This window comes from Chelon labrosus, assembly GCF_963514085.1.
Source record: "Chelon labrosus genome assembly, chromosome: 13".
Lineage (NCBI taxonomy): Eukaryota > Metazoa > Chordata > Actinopteri > Mugiliformes > Mugilidae > Chelon > Chelon labrosus.
The window spans coordinates 26,693,704-26,709,895 of record NC_140346.1 but is presented as its reverse complement, the minus strand read 5'-3'; positions in this window follow the sequence as shown (position 1 = coordinate 26,709,895).

The window sequence follows — 16,192 nt, the reverse complement described above, 5'->3', positions numbered from 1 at the left end:
TCAAACTGACGCTAATAAACCCTGATCTGAGTTAGTGCACAGTTCCCATGATGGCCTCTCACCTAAATGTGTTTCCTTGTTTCCTTTATGCTGCTCACAAGAGTAAATATCTCCTGTACCGCACAAACACTGAGCCGTGGCAACAGCGGCATGGATGTTAAGTGTGAAGCATGAACGATAGACAGCTCCAGACGATAGACAGTCTGTACAGATGAAGCATTCAGATCAACTTTATGAAACCACTCTCCTCTGAGCCGGAGCTCTGGCTGGATGTTTTGAATGGGCTTCACTGCAAAAGTATATATTCCCAGGCTACGATCGGTCGTAAAAATGATTCTATTAGTTCTTTTCTGAGAGTTAGATGAGAAAACATACCACTCTCATGTCCGTGCAGCAAATCTGAAACAACCACCAGCCAGTTAGCTTAGCTTAGCATCAAGACTGGAAATATGTGTGAACTACTGCTCTGGCATTGTGCAGAGATAACAAAATGTGCCGGACTAGTTCTTGCACAGGGAACTCAAGATGCTGGAGATCTGATCTGACCTTTTTTTTCACAAGAGACATTTAGATTTTTCCAAATCTAGGCGTACGTCCAGGGAGTTTCTGCTTATGTTAATCTAACTTTTGGATCAAAATCGAATAAGTCTGGTCCTCAAAATGTTGAATGCAAACTTAGAAGGAAGCTCTGATGTGGTAAACTGTAACCCAGAGCTTGTTTGGAAAAACAAATATCCCCGACACTGAGCTCATTCAGGGTCTCCTGGTGTCTATGCTGAAGGCCGGCTGACTCATGTGGTGTAGATGGGGAGGTCGGGGCGGGAGGTCTGCTGCTTGTAGGCAGGTTTTTCCACCGCACAGTACGAAGCTCTGTTATCATGGTGCAGCAGGAAGGCAGCGGCTCTGACTCAGCAAATACAGCAGTGCTTAACTCTCTCTGGACCACAGAGCTGCAGCACTGATCTCCCCGTGGTGGGGGGGAGATGCTGGTGGCACTTCACACAGATTAATCCTGCTAATGTAGGATTTTCGTCACGTGAGCCTGTGGATGTCTTCCCCCTCTGATCGAGTTGGATTTTTCTTTTTTTTAAAAAATAGCGCAGACAAGCTGCTCAACCTGGGAGGAGATATTCCTCTCTATTCATAGGATTAAATTCCTGGGTATTTCTTTGTCAGCTTCATGCAATGATATGTAAATATTATTAAAAGGTTCACTCTTATCAGTGAGCTCCTGCCTGCACAAACATGCATGAAATATTACATGTAAACACACACCTCGACGCGTTACCTAACATGTTGTGTTGACACACAGGACGCCCCAGTTAAAGATGTCACACTGTGCACTATTTTCTGTTTGTTTGCCTCGGCGTATCGAGCGTCTGGTGGTGGTTTGCCTGCAGGCGGAAAGTTCAGACTTGTGACCAGGAGCTCTCTATCAGGCCAGCAGCTATTCTGATCCTTGCACGGAAAGTTTCTGAGACACATTTTCACCAAGCTGAGTTCACTTTTAGCTTGTTTTCTGATGTGGGAGTTTCTGTGGTTGCTCTAATTTGGCCCCGGTACAAAGACATGCAGGTTAGAGTGATTCTAAATTAGATTAGTAGATGTCTATGTGAGTGTGATTGATGAGCTGTCTCTCACCCAATGCCCGCTAGGATAGACTCCAGTCAGGATCCTCTAAGGAGTGAGCAGTTATTGATAATAGATGGATGATGTTGGTACATTTTACTCTGCTGGTTTACGTCATAACCCTGGAGGTGACTCTGCAGCAGTGTCATACATTTTATCACATCGTTTAGTTTATAAATCAAATTACTACTTCTGCAGAAGATTTAGATTCTCTCCAGAAACAACCAGGATTACATGCTGATGTTGTGCAGGTTATCATCCCTAATGCTTGTGGTTTAATCTTCTCCACATGCCACAGTGCCCTCGGGCAAGATACTTAACCCAAAGTTGCATTGTGTCTGAATGAGTGAAGGAGAAACATGAACGTGTGAACAATTTAAACAAACATGTCAAATTAAGCCTAAATCGAAGTTCATTAAATTTGCAGGCATCTTGTCCCAAACTGAAGTACTGGGAAAAACTGAAAAGTCAGATCGAATGTGAAGTTTAGCAGAAACAGGAATAAATGTTGTGCAAATCCACCAAGAGACGTTTATAACTGAAAACTTGCAGGCGTTTAAGTCACAGTAAAAGTCATCAAAATGAATTCATCAACTGTACTCAGGCTGCATCCACCGTGCACCATGAAGGTCTGATTTCGTGGCAGTCCATTACATGATCAAACTCAACTAGGATTCATCAGACAGATGTTGAGACATTTCAGTTTGCAGAGGGATGGATGCCTTGCTACGCTAAACCGCAGAGCAATAAAAACGCCTTCTCTGCTCTTAAAAATAAATGTAGAGGAGAGTGTGGTTTTTATCAAACGTGTGGCCATGTTTGTGACTTTTAGTCCCACCAAGTCTGACATGAAGTGAACTAGCTGGCTAAAGTTCAGGAGCGGGGCAACGCCTCGACCACTAATTGCAGTCAAATTTACTTTCTACCCGGTAGACTCTGTCAGCACTTTCTGTCTCTGTTCTTTCAACCCCACCCTTCCTTTCCCCTGATCCTTTTCTTCCCATTTTCTCCTCCTTTCAGGCACCTCCTGGGGTCCATAATTTGCTCCATCGTGGCCCTTGCCGGTGAAATATCTTATCCAAACATGTCACATGCTAAGTTGAGCTCCTTCCACCCGCATGGTAAGATTTTGCAATATCAACAAAAGACAGGTCATTCGATTTCAAAATGTCAAAAGCTTTTCTTCCCCTGGTTTCTAGTCGTCTCATTTGTCACTTGATGGTTATCTATTTTTGAAAAGAGCATGTCACGCTCTTCTAGATGTCATGAGGAAGCATCGGCCATATCAACGCGGCATCTCCCGTCTCCTTCTCACGTTAACAGATCAGAAAATATTTCCAGTTACTAGACGTTTGTACAAATGACACACACACACGCACACGTGATTGTTTCTGAATTTCATCACAAATGATTGACAGGTGAAATATACAACGCAGCGCGAAATAACAGCGTGTTGAAATGAACATAATTTGACATAATGTGAACAATACCCTCATGAAATACTGTTTTGATTGGCAGCTAGATTCAAGTTTTGCCCGTGAAGTGGACTCGACTACAAAACAGTGTTGGACTGAAATGAGGCAGACAGGAAGCCAGACGGAGAGAGAGAGAGACAAAGAAAAAGAAGAAGAAGAAGAAGAGGGAACCATCACATGCTGTTTGAGTCCACTTCAGTGCGTTTGACCGGAAACAAGACAAACATTTCCTCCTGAATGTGTCTGCTTCACTTCTGTAACCTTGTAGACTTTGGCACTTTCACTGGCGTTCCCGTTGGCACTAACTGGAAGACGAACTTGTTTCTCAAAAACAAAATGCTGAGAGACGTTCCCGTCTCTGGCTTTTTCAGTAGTAAATCCACATTAATGAAAGCACATGCATCTCTCGGTAAAATCCAAAGCAGGGTTGCTTGGCTCTTCGGTGCGATGACATGACTGGACAAACGTGTTAACTTCTACCTAACGTGTGCATGAATCCAGCTGATGTCGTTGGGTTGTTTCTACTGCAGAGAGGACAAATGAGGAAGGGGGGAGAAGCTGTTGCAACATGTTTGACTAAAGAATGTCGTTACTAAGGGTCAAGCCACCGAGTTAAAGGTAAATAATGTCCTCAAATCTTCCTCTCTAACTAAAAACGAACATCCTCTCTGAGAGTTGAGCTGGAGCTTTATGTCACACCAACGTTAGACGCCAGTTACTGCGACTTTCTTGTGAAAGCTGATTAACAGAGACACGAATCAACGCCTCCATCACTGCAGCTCAGTGCATCATGACTATTCATTTTAAATCAGTTATTCTGGCTGGCTGCTGATTTGAGTCCAGTAAGAGAGAGAGAGAGACAGAGAGAGAGAGAGAGAGAGAGAGAACATCTCGGCCTGGCTGCTCTGTATTTCTTTGTCTTCTGCTCAACATTTCCACATGACACAAACATCCGCTCAAAGACTTTTGCAAAAAAGGAAGTGGGGGGGGGGAAATGTGTCCTAAAGAATTAGCTAGTTATTCTAGCCGAGCTTGGGCATTCAGAGCGAGGGCGTCAAGGCAAGCCGACCTTCCAATATCGTGAATGTACATCTTATTTATCTGTGAACTGAGACTGACTGCAGGTAAATGTTTTAGTTTTAGATTTAATTCAGCAGCTCTAAATCTGAGAACCTGAAGTTAAATGTTCAAAGATGATAAAACAAGAGGAGAAAAGCATCAGGTTGGACTTGACTCCTTATCTTTCATGATGGCTAGCACCTCGTAACTACAGGTCATCATGCTCCAGTCAGACAACATGTGATTAATAGGGTCAATAACTCAAATGTGCAGCTTGGCGGTGAACAAGTGAAATGAAAACACTCCATCAGTACACATCGACAGGTGCTGGAGGAGACAGCACGTGACACACAACAGAAGTGAGTCTCTTCATTTCCACGGGTCACCTCTTCTCACCTCGCCTCAGTCTTAAATAATAGGGAGTGTGCAAAGAGTCAACGGGTCAGTCAGTCAGTGTGTGACGACCACAGAGTCTCCAGGAACCTGTAGTCCTTCCAGGTGAACGCCGGAGAAAGACGGCGCGGTGCGACCGGAGCCGACGCCGCAAGAGTCACTCCACAATGTTCCTGTTGTAGTCGTACGACAGCCGCCGCTTAGCAGCAGCGCTCTGGGCGTGCTGATTGGCCGAGGGGAGGCCAGGTGAGAGACGGCGGCTGGCTGTCCAGGGAGCAGGTCTGCTTTCCTGAAAAGAAAAGAAAAATAATCAGTAACACGGCTGACTGAAGTTTACTGGAGATCAGCTGATAATTCCACGTGAGACTGAAAAGCTTTTCCCTACATCATTTAGGAATTGATTAATTGGGAAATAACAATGATAATTAAAATGTAAAAACCAAAGTAAAGATCGAGCATAAACCTCGGGGTCTGGAAGATGAAGCTAACACGAAAAACTGCAGTTCCTCAGCTGGCTCTAAAAATGAGTAAATCCCCATAGACCTCCATGTTAAAATGTTGTTCACAGCAGAAATAAACATGTTTACAGCCTCGTACAAATATAGTTTTGGTCTCTCTAGCTAATTTCTCCATTAATGACAACTGTACAGGGAGAATTTTTTATAGATCTCGATTGTTTAAATTATATTAAGGCTCAAAGTTCTGCAGAACTAAAGTTTGCAGCTGTTTTGAGTGACAGGTTGGTGCTGTCTCAGGTTGCTAGCTGCCTGCCTCAGTGTCACTCACCCTCTTCCGATTCTTTAATGCAGCAGACAACAGTCACTCTGCAAAGTAAACCTCACATTTGCATATGCTGCAGGTGAGTTTTCAGCAGCCCGCTCGGTCCGTTCATTAATCCTCCAGCGTGGAGTGTTTTGCATAGAACAGCGGTCACGTCATTTGAATAAAGCTGCAGGTTTCAAGGCCATCAGTCAAACCTATCAGTTCATTTTACACGCCGTCAAGGCCGCGTCGACAAATTCATTCCAGCAGCCTTGAAGCTTCACAAATTGAAAATGAACCCCGAGCGCTTTGTGCTAATTCTTCTGCTTGAAATTATAACCAGAGAGACAGAGAGCGTCCACTGTAAATAGAGACGTCTACGCTGCTTTCTGAACGCTGGTATCTGATAACGTTTGTCTGTCCGTCTGTGTGGAAGGTGACTGTCTTCACTCACAGTGTGGGGCTGCTCCAGGTGTAAAGTCTTCAGCAGCAGGTCACGGGACACGCCGTTGGCTCTCTTGTACCTCTGACCAATCATTTTGTTCAAGTCATGGAAACTGTCCAACAGCCTGCAGGGGACAGACATGGAGACATAGAGGGGAAACAAAGACTCAATGAACAGATGTACGTTTGTTTTAAAGCTTTCCTTCTTCCTTTTTAATTTAATGTATATATATATTTAAATGCTATAGTATTTTCTTGATTCTAAACTAAGAGGAATGAGAGATACTAATTCCTGTGTACTTCCATAACACGTCTTCTTTCAGACTAAAAGAAACGTAAACATTACATATTTAGAATTTATTTTAGGTGTTAATTAATTTTCACCTGGTCAGAGTGTATTTAAAGAGATGATGTATCTAAAACCCACCACTATTGTACACCAGAAAGTTGCTATACAATAACTGATTATCATAATGTAAACATTTGAGGGGGGATCTTTCATGGTGGTATGTATTTATGGAATTGCATATATCACAATGCATGTATTTCATCCTAAAGTATTATTTTGTAATACTCCAGGGCTCTGAAACCTCCACTTCATTGGCTTTTATATACCTCAAACCTTCCAGATTTATTTCTCTCTATATTCTGAAGGTTTTTACTGAGAGATTTATTCTCATATATCATCCATAGCTTGATTTTGAACTTGATTTCTATTCTGGAAATGTATGTGAACTAGTACATATTAACATATGAGCTCTTTTGAATATATAAACCAAATATTTAGGAAGTTTCATTTCAACATTCATTTAATAAGACCCTTGAATCCTGTTAATTATTCATTCCTTCATCTTCTGTAACCGCTTGTTCTCTGGAAGGTCACGGGGCTGGAGCCTATCCCAACAGTCATTCACACTCACACCTACGGCCAATTTAGAATCACCAATGAACCTAACCAGCATGTCTTTGGACGGTGGGAGGAAGCTGGAGTACCTGGAGAGAACCCACGCAGACACAGGGAGAACATGCAAACTCTACACAGGCCTGGAGTCATCCTGCTAATTAGTTATTTTATTTATTAAACTCATGAATAATGATAAAAGGCGTCTACAATACTCCAATTTCACAGTCAGTTTTGTTACACACATTCAGTTATTTGCTCAGATGTGAAAATGAATCATAATAGTTTCACGTGCAGTTCACCACATTAACCACTTGGCGGACGCATTTGGTTTCTTATTTTAAAATAAAGTGTTTCATCTCTGCACAAGCACCTTAAACCAGTGTTTAAACCAGGTAATAAGTTATTAAAATGTGAAATTGAAGATTGATGTAAAACATTGTATTTATGTTATGCAGAGAGTTTAAAAGCTGTAGTTCCAGCCTTCAACTTGAGAAAATCTTTCTATCAACCCTGTTATTTTCTGGTCTGCTTCATCCAACATTTACATCATCCTGACCATGACTAGATTTTTTTTTATTAATTACGAGCAGTTCAGTCCACACACACACACACACACACACACACACACACACACACACACACACACACACACACACACACACACACACACACACACACACACACAGTAAACCCTGCAGAGAACAGATTAACGTACAGTACGGCAAATATTATCACCTACCCCTGATCCTGGCTGGCTCTGCCCCTGAGGAGCTGGGTCAGGGTGGGAACAGTATGGAGGTCACTTGAAGACGAAGCAGGCAGTGAGGGGAAGGCTTCAGCAAAGACAGCCGCCTGCAGGAGGGACAAAGAGATAACATCAGAGTCCTCCAGAGCGTTTAAACAGAAGACAAGCTGAGCTGTTTGAGAGCTCAGCAAACAGCCGCTTTGGAAAATGCAGTTTTGAAAACACGTGCAGCGTTTAGGAAAACTAATCTCACGTTTCTTTAGATATAAAGTTACATCATTTTCATGAAAACCTCTTGAAGGCACAACAGCTCATTAGGAAACATCTTTCCAACCACTCTCCTCCGCTGCAGCTTTGGACAGGGCTCATTTTTCATCTGCATCTTTGAGCTTAATGTCCACTGGGAGACTCCCTCCCTGCAGCGTCGGCTTCTTTTTTCATTTTTATTTATATATATATAGATATATATATATATCTATATATATATATATAAATAAAAATATATATATTTTTATAAATATATATATATATATATATATATATATATGAACTCGCAGCATAGACCGTCCTAATGTGACTTGTACAGCCCCACAAAATGCTGATTAATTTGAAGTCTGCAAACTTAGCCACCCATCCCAGAGGGCGCTGTCAGGACGAGCTGTGTTTCCATGGTAATGGCGCAGGAAAGTGAATAAAAGGGACAACATGGCGCCCAATTACTTCTGCTGAGGAGGATGGGATTTAGGGTCACAGACACACAGAGTCCGGACTTGATTAAAGTCACTGACCAACGCGGGTGGCGCTGAAATCCTCCCACTTCCCCGGAGACTTCAGACTGACGCCGCCATCCGAACAGCTGCTGCTGCTGCCACCGCAAAAAGCACGGAAATACAGAAACCCAGAATAGCAGACTGAGCCCACGGTTTACCAGTTACTGCACCTGTTTTATTCATCCGCATGGGCTGGTTTATCAATCAGCCTGCGCAGATTTCCACATGAATAATTTTCACATGATACACGGGGGAGCTCGTAACTGCACAAGCAAGTCCTGGAAGGCGCCAAATATCAGGAAGTGCAACCAGGTGTTAGAGGTGAGGGGGACAGAAAGAGTTTGAAGAGAAATGGATGTACCAGATTCTGATTGGTCGAGAGTCTGCCTCTGCCCTCCTCCGCGGCGCTGCTCGGCCACCACTGTTCTGCGACGTCCCGGCCTCCGTCTGAGGAGGAGTCCTGAGGAAAGGCTGTCCAGGTGTCGTCGTCGTCTGATTGGTGGAACGAGTCGTCCGTCCAGCCTGACGTGCAGTAGGTCGACTCACTGGGGACAGCGTGGTTTCCAAGAGCTGTTTCCACACACACACACACACACACACAGAGACATAATTAGACATACAGTGTACAGTGAATACTGTAGTCCCTGCTGTGTTGTGCTGTGAATAGCTGTCTCTGCCCTCATTAGACTGACCAACTGCATCTATGTTACATTTAGCAATAAATGGAACATTCACCGATCAGGCATAACATTATGACCTGTAGGTCTCCCTTGTGCCTCCAAAACAGCTGCGACTCATCAGAGAATGGACATGGGCCTTCTGAGGGTGTCCTGTGGTGTCTGGAAACAGGATGTTGATAGTGGGGGGGGCCTTCGAGGGGAGGGGCCTCTGTGGATGATCCCACAGATACTTGATCCGTTTGGGATCTAGTGAATTTGGAGGCCAGGTCAACACCTTGTGCTGTTCTTCGTGTTTTTTTTTTTTAGTTGTTCCTAAAGCGTTTTTGTGTGTGCGCCTGTGTCAGGCTGCATCCTGCTGGGGATGGCTGCTGCCATCAAGGAGTGTCATTGCTATGGGGTGGGGGTGCCTGGTCTGGTCTAGGTGGGTGCTACATGTCTAAGTAACATCCACACCAATGAATGCCAGGTCCAGAAGTTTCCCAGCAGAACACTGAACTGTCACAAGATGGTCAGTGTTTTTTACTTCTCCTGTCTCCTGTCAGTTTGAGGTCATAATGTTGTGGCTGATCGGTGTTCATTATTGTAAACATGTCTCTGCCATCAATGACTAATTAGGACTTGATAAAAGGACCAAATGACACTTGGAGCACAGATTTTGATGCCTCTGAAAACTTACTTTTACTGTTTTGTCTGTTTTTCACTTTTTGCATTTTGAGAACCGATTCAGAAGAATGTTGTAGATGCTGCAGCTCCACACTCCCTACAGTACTAATTTGGGGTCTGTATGAATTATAACTCTGACTTTTCAGCATCTCCGTGCTCTGCTTTTATCCCTCTGTTAATCACCCTGTCGTCTCCTCGTGTTGTCTGTGGTTGGGAACGTTGCCTGCTGTTGCTCAAAAGTTGTCCGCTGCATCAGGCGCTGCAGGACTCCTTGTGTTTGCGCGCTTGACTTTAATCACACCGAGATGTCTGACTGCAAGGAGACATTTCAGTGGATATTTGTGTCTCCCTTTGATTCCTGCTGCCACGACGCCTCAACGTGTTACTCTCCATTGCTCAGACGTTGCATGATGTATCTATCCGACACTTCACTCTTCGCTGTGCGAGTGAGTTTCTCTTTCACCCATTGCTCCATAACCTGAGGCTAACGGGAGCTTAGCGTCCTCCTCCTCCTCCTCCTCCTCCTCCTCCTCCTCCTCCTCCTCCCTTTAGCCCAACTCTGAATGATTAATACCGCGCAGTGAGAGCGAGAGATCGGTTAGGAATCCAGGTCAGGACTGACTACAATCTCATTTCCACTGTGCTTACCAAGGCAAGAAACAACTCCTCGTATTTGTCACAAGATTAAAACTGTTATGGGTCGACAAGTTTTAGATTTCAGACTCCGAACAGATGGGTTTATTTTTATAATATTAATAATTAACGTCCTCCATACAGCAACTTTTCAGTTCAGCGTAAACTAATGCATATTTTATTGGGCACTTCTTGACTTATTTCATTTCTGAACGCAAGTGATGCAATTTAGCACAATCTACTAACTTTTATTTAAGTATATAATGAATATTAAGTCTGAAAAAGTTAAATTACGTGCATCAATATCTGTGTAAACTCCACAATCTTGTAATTTTTGTGCAGATTAATATTGTTTTATTTAATAATGGCTACCGGGTTGTACTTTGAAATTGTTCAGATTGGTAAAGTGACAGCTTTTATAAATTAGAAAGAATATTTCTGCATCTATCTTAGCACAGAGGACTTTGTGATGCTCCCAGGCCTTTACAGATTAAAACTGTCCTTTAATGTAAAGTAATTCACACACACATTGTGGCCAACATCCCCTGCTTTCAACCCCCACTGATAAATCTTCAGCAACATGTTGAAATAAACTGTGAAGAAGTGTTTTTTTTTTTTTTAGCACACACATGAAAATTGTTAAAACTGGGCTTAGCCTGCTTTGACCCCACAGCGGAAACTGGGCTGAGGTGATTAGCTAAACGGAGCAGAATGAGGGAACTGAAAGTCTGATTAATTCTGGCCGTGAGAGGAGAACAAAAAAAGACCTCGCATGCGTGTGTGCATTTGTGTCGGTGTCGATCTTATTTTTACTCATTTGTGGTGACATTTGTAGTAAATAAAGACAGATTTACAGCTTTACTGTTTCAAATGAGGGTGTTTTCATGTCGTCTGTTGGTTTGAAGGAGGCACAGCTCAGGTAGGAAAAGACAAACCTGAGTAAAACTAAGTACTGATGAGTTTCTGTAGAAGAACCCTTTAATAAAAAGGGTTAAGAACTTAATTTGTGGTACTCAAGATGTTTTTTTAACAACAAATTATGTGTATGTCACCTCCTTGTGATCATTTTCTACACTGTTTGAGATTTCATTTCTTTTCAAAGTGAAGGTAGAACCTTGCTCAGGGCGCATAATGCTTTTGTCACTGTTACACCATCATTTCATGCTTGATGTCATTTAGGTGCAAATGACAATTTAACTGCAATCAGATCTTAACAGTGTGCGTTCATTAGTAGAAACCAAGAAATAACAACAGGATTGTGGGAAACTCTCTGGGAATGAGGCGGTGTGTGAATGCATTCCTGAAACTGTACTAAAGGTTAAAACTGCTCTAATACTCTGAGCTCTGAGCGTCGCCGTTCATATTGTTACTATTCCAGCGCAGCAGCACAGAACAAACCGATATCTTCACGGATCTCTGCTCTGCCTCCGAGGCCTGTTAAGTGTCAGCCCTGTCGACTTTAACTGAAACACGACGAGTCGACGTTAAACAGAAAGTAAAAAATCTATGAAAGATCATAAAAGGGGGGGAGAGAGAGAGAGAGACTAAAAGAGGAGAAACTCAGAGAAAAACAAACAACCACGAGACTCACCAACACTCTCTCCGCTCCCACAAGGCACTGAGGCAGACATGGTGAACCCCTCGCTCCAGGCCGGCTCTCCCTCCGCCTGCATGAACACTCCAAACTCATCCTCCTCCTCCTCCTCCTCCTCCTCCTTCCTCCCTTCCTCAGTGGCCACGGTGGAGCCTCTCTCCTCCTCACCCTGCTCCTCCAACTCTCTCCGGTTGCTCCTTTTCCCTTCCTGGCCTCCTTCTCCGTCTCCTGCTCGAACCAATACCACCACCTCCTCCCCCTCCTCCTCCTCCTCTTTCTCCTCCTCGTCTCTCCCCTTCCCCTCCTCCAGACAGGGCAGGCGGGTTGCCATGGATCCCAGGAGGGGCAGTAAAGGGGCAGGATTAGCCATGGAAAGTGTAAGAGAGGTGGGGGGATCGGAGCAGGCAGTGTGAGGGACACTGACGTTGGTCTCTCCATTTGATTCAACACGGGTGATGCTTGTTTGTCCAGAGGTGTCTCCATCGCCGTTCCTCCATCCTCCGAGTCCGTCCGCAGACTCCTGGAACCTCCTGTCTTCATTTGGAGGACAATTTCTCTTTACTTCTTTATAATTCTCCTCCTCAGGACCGGGTCTCTCCTCCTCTGACTCCAGCTCATCACACTGCTCAGACTCAACTGTCCTGCTGCTGTTTTCTTTTACGCCATCCGTCTCAGAGGTAGAAAGATCCCTGTGTCTGAGAGGTGAAGATGAAACCAGTTTCTCCGGCCGACAGTTGTCTTCCTCGTTTTTACGGAAAAACTGAGGTTTTCTGTTTTCCGTTTCGTTCACAGTGTTGTTTTCATCCCGTTGCTCCTCACTGATGACAAGACCAGATGACGCTTCTTCCTCTTGCTGGTACCCTTCAAGGTGGCTCTGGTTGTCCTCTGCATTGCATATGCTGCCCTCTACAGGAACGGAGGACTTGTTATTACTGCTGATGGCCGGGGTGAAGACGTCCTCACAGACTTCAGCAGGACTCTGAGTCATGTTCCCTTTTTCCTCTCTACCGTCACTCCTCTCCATCTCTTGATCTGCTCCAACGCGATCAGAAAATCCATTTACTATCGATGCTACTTCTTCGCCTGGTTTTCTGTCGCCATGAGTGGAGTAATGGATCAAATCGTTGTTTACCGTGTGCACTTTCATAGCATCAGGGTTCGCATCTTCATCTTCCTCTGAGCAGTCATCCTGGCTGTGAGAAGTCTTCATCTTCAGCCCCGCGCCGCTGACGCCTTCTCCCATTTCTCCAACATCACAGCTGCTGTGGGAGTCTCTGTAAGAGCCGTTAGATTCTGGGTCAGAGTTTGGTGCCGCCAAAGCCGAGTGGAGGCCTCCCTTCTCCTCCTCTTCATTCTTTCGCCTCTCCTTCCTCATTCCCTTCAGCTCACTGTTCAGTCTGTTCGGGACGCCTCCTCTCTGACTTTCACCTCCCTCGTTTTCGTCCTGGCTCTCCCTCCTTTGTGCTCTCCTTCCGCACTGACTACAGGTTTTAGGAGAAACATTGTGGCAGCATGTCCTGCCGTCCTGCTGTGGGCTGGGAAACTGTTTGCAGTCCAGGCCTCCTTTGTCTCGCTCTTCCTGCCTTTCATCCACAGGATCCTCCCTGCTCCTCTGCTGCCTCTCTCTGCTCACGCCTGCTTTCTCCCGGCCAGCTGCATTACTGGACTTCCTCCATCTCCGGCCTGATCGCACTCTAACCCGGTTTGCTCCGGCCTGTGCCGGCGGAGTTGGCCCGCTGTCCCTCCTCCCAGCTGGAGTATCACCTCCTCCTGTCTTCCCTCTCAGCCATCCGGAGGCCGCACCGGTCGCCGCACCAGGGCTGGGCTTAGCTGTCGAGTACAAACAGCTTCCTTTCTCCGTCCGAAGGAAGAGACATTGGGTCTGTGTCTTCCCGCTTCCCTCTGAGGTCTTCAGAGTGGCGACCGTTACCAGAGCTCCGATTCCAGCCTGCCTGGCATCCACCCCGAGAGGAAGCCCGTATCCCATCCGACCCCACTCTCCGCTCAGGTGCACATCTGCAGGCCTGGGGCAGGACGTGGAGCTCCCGCGTCCGGCAGGAGGAGCTGTGGGGGCTTGCCCCGCTCCCAGAAGACTACCAGCCCTGCGGCGGTTCTTGGAACACAAAGCCCAGGCGCGGAGGCCACGGATCAGCGGCAGGTCTCCCAAACCCAGCTCCAGACGGCTGGGGAAGGGCAGAGAGGATCTGGAGCACTTCTGGAGCATCTCCTGGGTGGAGCCTGATAGGCAGGGGTAGTTGTTGTTGTTATTCTGCTGCAGCATGGTGCTTGTTGTCGGCCTCATCTATGTTTTATTGGTTTGTCCTCGCTTATTCTTTATTAAAATGCAGCCTGTCAGGTCAAGTTGAATTCTCATTTATGAGAGGGAACGCAGCCACTATCAGGAGCCTGTTCCTGATTCAGAGCTCGACAGCTCTGAGGTAAAAAGATCACAGTATAGAAAGACTACACCGGGCATTATGAAAGAGCTGAAATACTCTCAAGAATTTCTCGCTGATTGATTGTGACAGTGGCACTGGAGAAAATATTTTTGTAGCAAAGCAAAAGAGAGCAGACTCTCCCGCGAACCTCGACCGTTCGCTCTGACAGCATCAGACCAAAAAAAGAAAAGAAAATCAGACTCAGAGCTGTTTCTCTTTATCTCGGAGAGTCCTCCGACGGAGACGAAAAACCTCCAGGTCAGATGTCCAGCTGTCAGCGTGGATGAGAGAGAAGCTATGTGAAGTTGGTTTTCCTCCAGACCGATGCTCAGTGACACCGTCTTCAGAGCTACCCTTCCTGTCGACTGGCTTCTCGTCACCGAGGGCCAACGCGGCCGTCACGGAAAAACCTGCAGGGGAACGAGACACCAAGAGGAAATTAAAGACACATATATGGGCTCAGAAATAGAAGACTTACAAGGAACACTGTTTGATGTGTTTGAATAAATAGTCAATCCAGGAGGAGACATGATCCAGATTATTTATCTAATCAAAGGAACTGTTAAGAAAGTTAAATTTTAACTGATGACAGAGAAGGGATTTTGTGTTCCTTTTATCACTGGATTGAAACCCTCCTGTTTCAGAGTCTCTCAAAGGTCGTACATCTAATCCAGGTGGTTTCATTTAATGCTATTCTTCCCTAAACATGTCTTATTGTCATACTAAAATGTGCATTCACTAAACGTGCATCTTGGTTCCAGTTAGATTAGTTGTTGCATCAGCCCCCCCAGCAAATCTAATACAGTAAATACGAACCGCAGCTGATCATAAATCCATGAATTCTCCTTGATCATATACAGCTCATAGGATTTACCCAAAGAGACTCAATAAATAGGCTTGTGCCACGTATCACATTTAGTCCTATGAGCAGGATGTGTTGCTCTATGATGATGATGAACCACACAGTGCACCAGCAAAACCACTATCCAGCACGTCCTGAAAGAAAAGCCCGAAGCCATGATTGTTTCTCACCTGACTCGATGCCTCAGTGCGCCTCAGTGCGCCTCAAGGCTCCAGTTTTTTTGTTTTTTTTTTAAATGAAGTGCCCTTCACTTAATGTCTCTGCTTCCTTATTGTTTACAGATGAAGCCTATTCTCCCTCCTGGAGCATCCTGAAGTGGGATCAGCGCCACCACATCTTTCCAGACGGCCTGCTGACGCTACAAACGAAGTCAAACCTGAATCCAGCGCTGTCCCATCGTTGAAATCAGAGCAAGACGCAGCAGAGGACGTTTGTTTTCTCCGTCTCCGTCTCCGACTCGTTCGGCCATTGCGCATCACCTCATCCGCCGCGGCTCGGCTTCGTGCGTCGTCGCATCTTACCGCAGTAGCCTCCGGTGTGCACGGCGAGCACGATGACGGAGAGCTAATTTGACTTGCAGCCCACTCACTGGTAGGAGGCGTGATTCGTGCCACACAGAGGCAGGGAGAGGTGAGGCCAGCGGAAGTGTATGGAGGATTGATGGTGCCACACCCGGAGAGGGGGAAATTTTATATTTGACGCTTGTATTAGAAGCAAAATAATAATTGTAGATACTGTCAGAGCATAAAAACTAGTCTATATTGTGTATTTAAATCTGAGTCACACAGTTTATTCTATGGTGGCAATATCTGAAAACATGTAGGCCTACCATCATTCTGAATATGATTAGTATTTAAAGACCTGAGAGACTAAATTATGTTTCTCACCAGCTCTGTGGGAAAGCTTTCAACCATAGATAACTAAATAAAACCTAGGAGAGGCTGCTGCAACCAACGTTCTGTTGTTTATTTAAACGTAGACATGAAATAAATGTCTTTCTATCTCTTATACAAGGTCAACTTAAATGGACAAACACTGTCTAACTCACCTTCTGCCGCTGGTACTCAAGCAGGGAACCGAAATCCCTGACTTTCATTGAGGCAGGACCGTTGGAGGACATTAGCTGAGCATGCACAGAAAA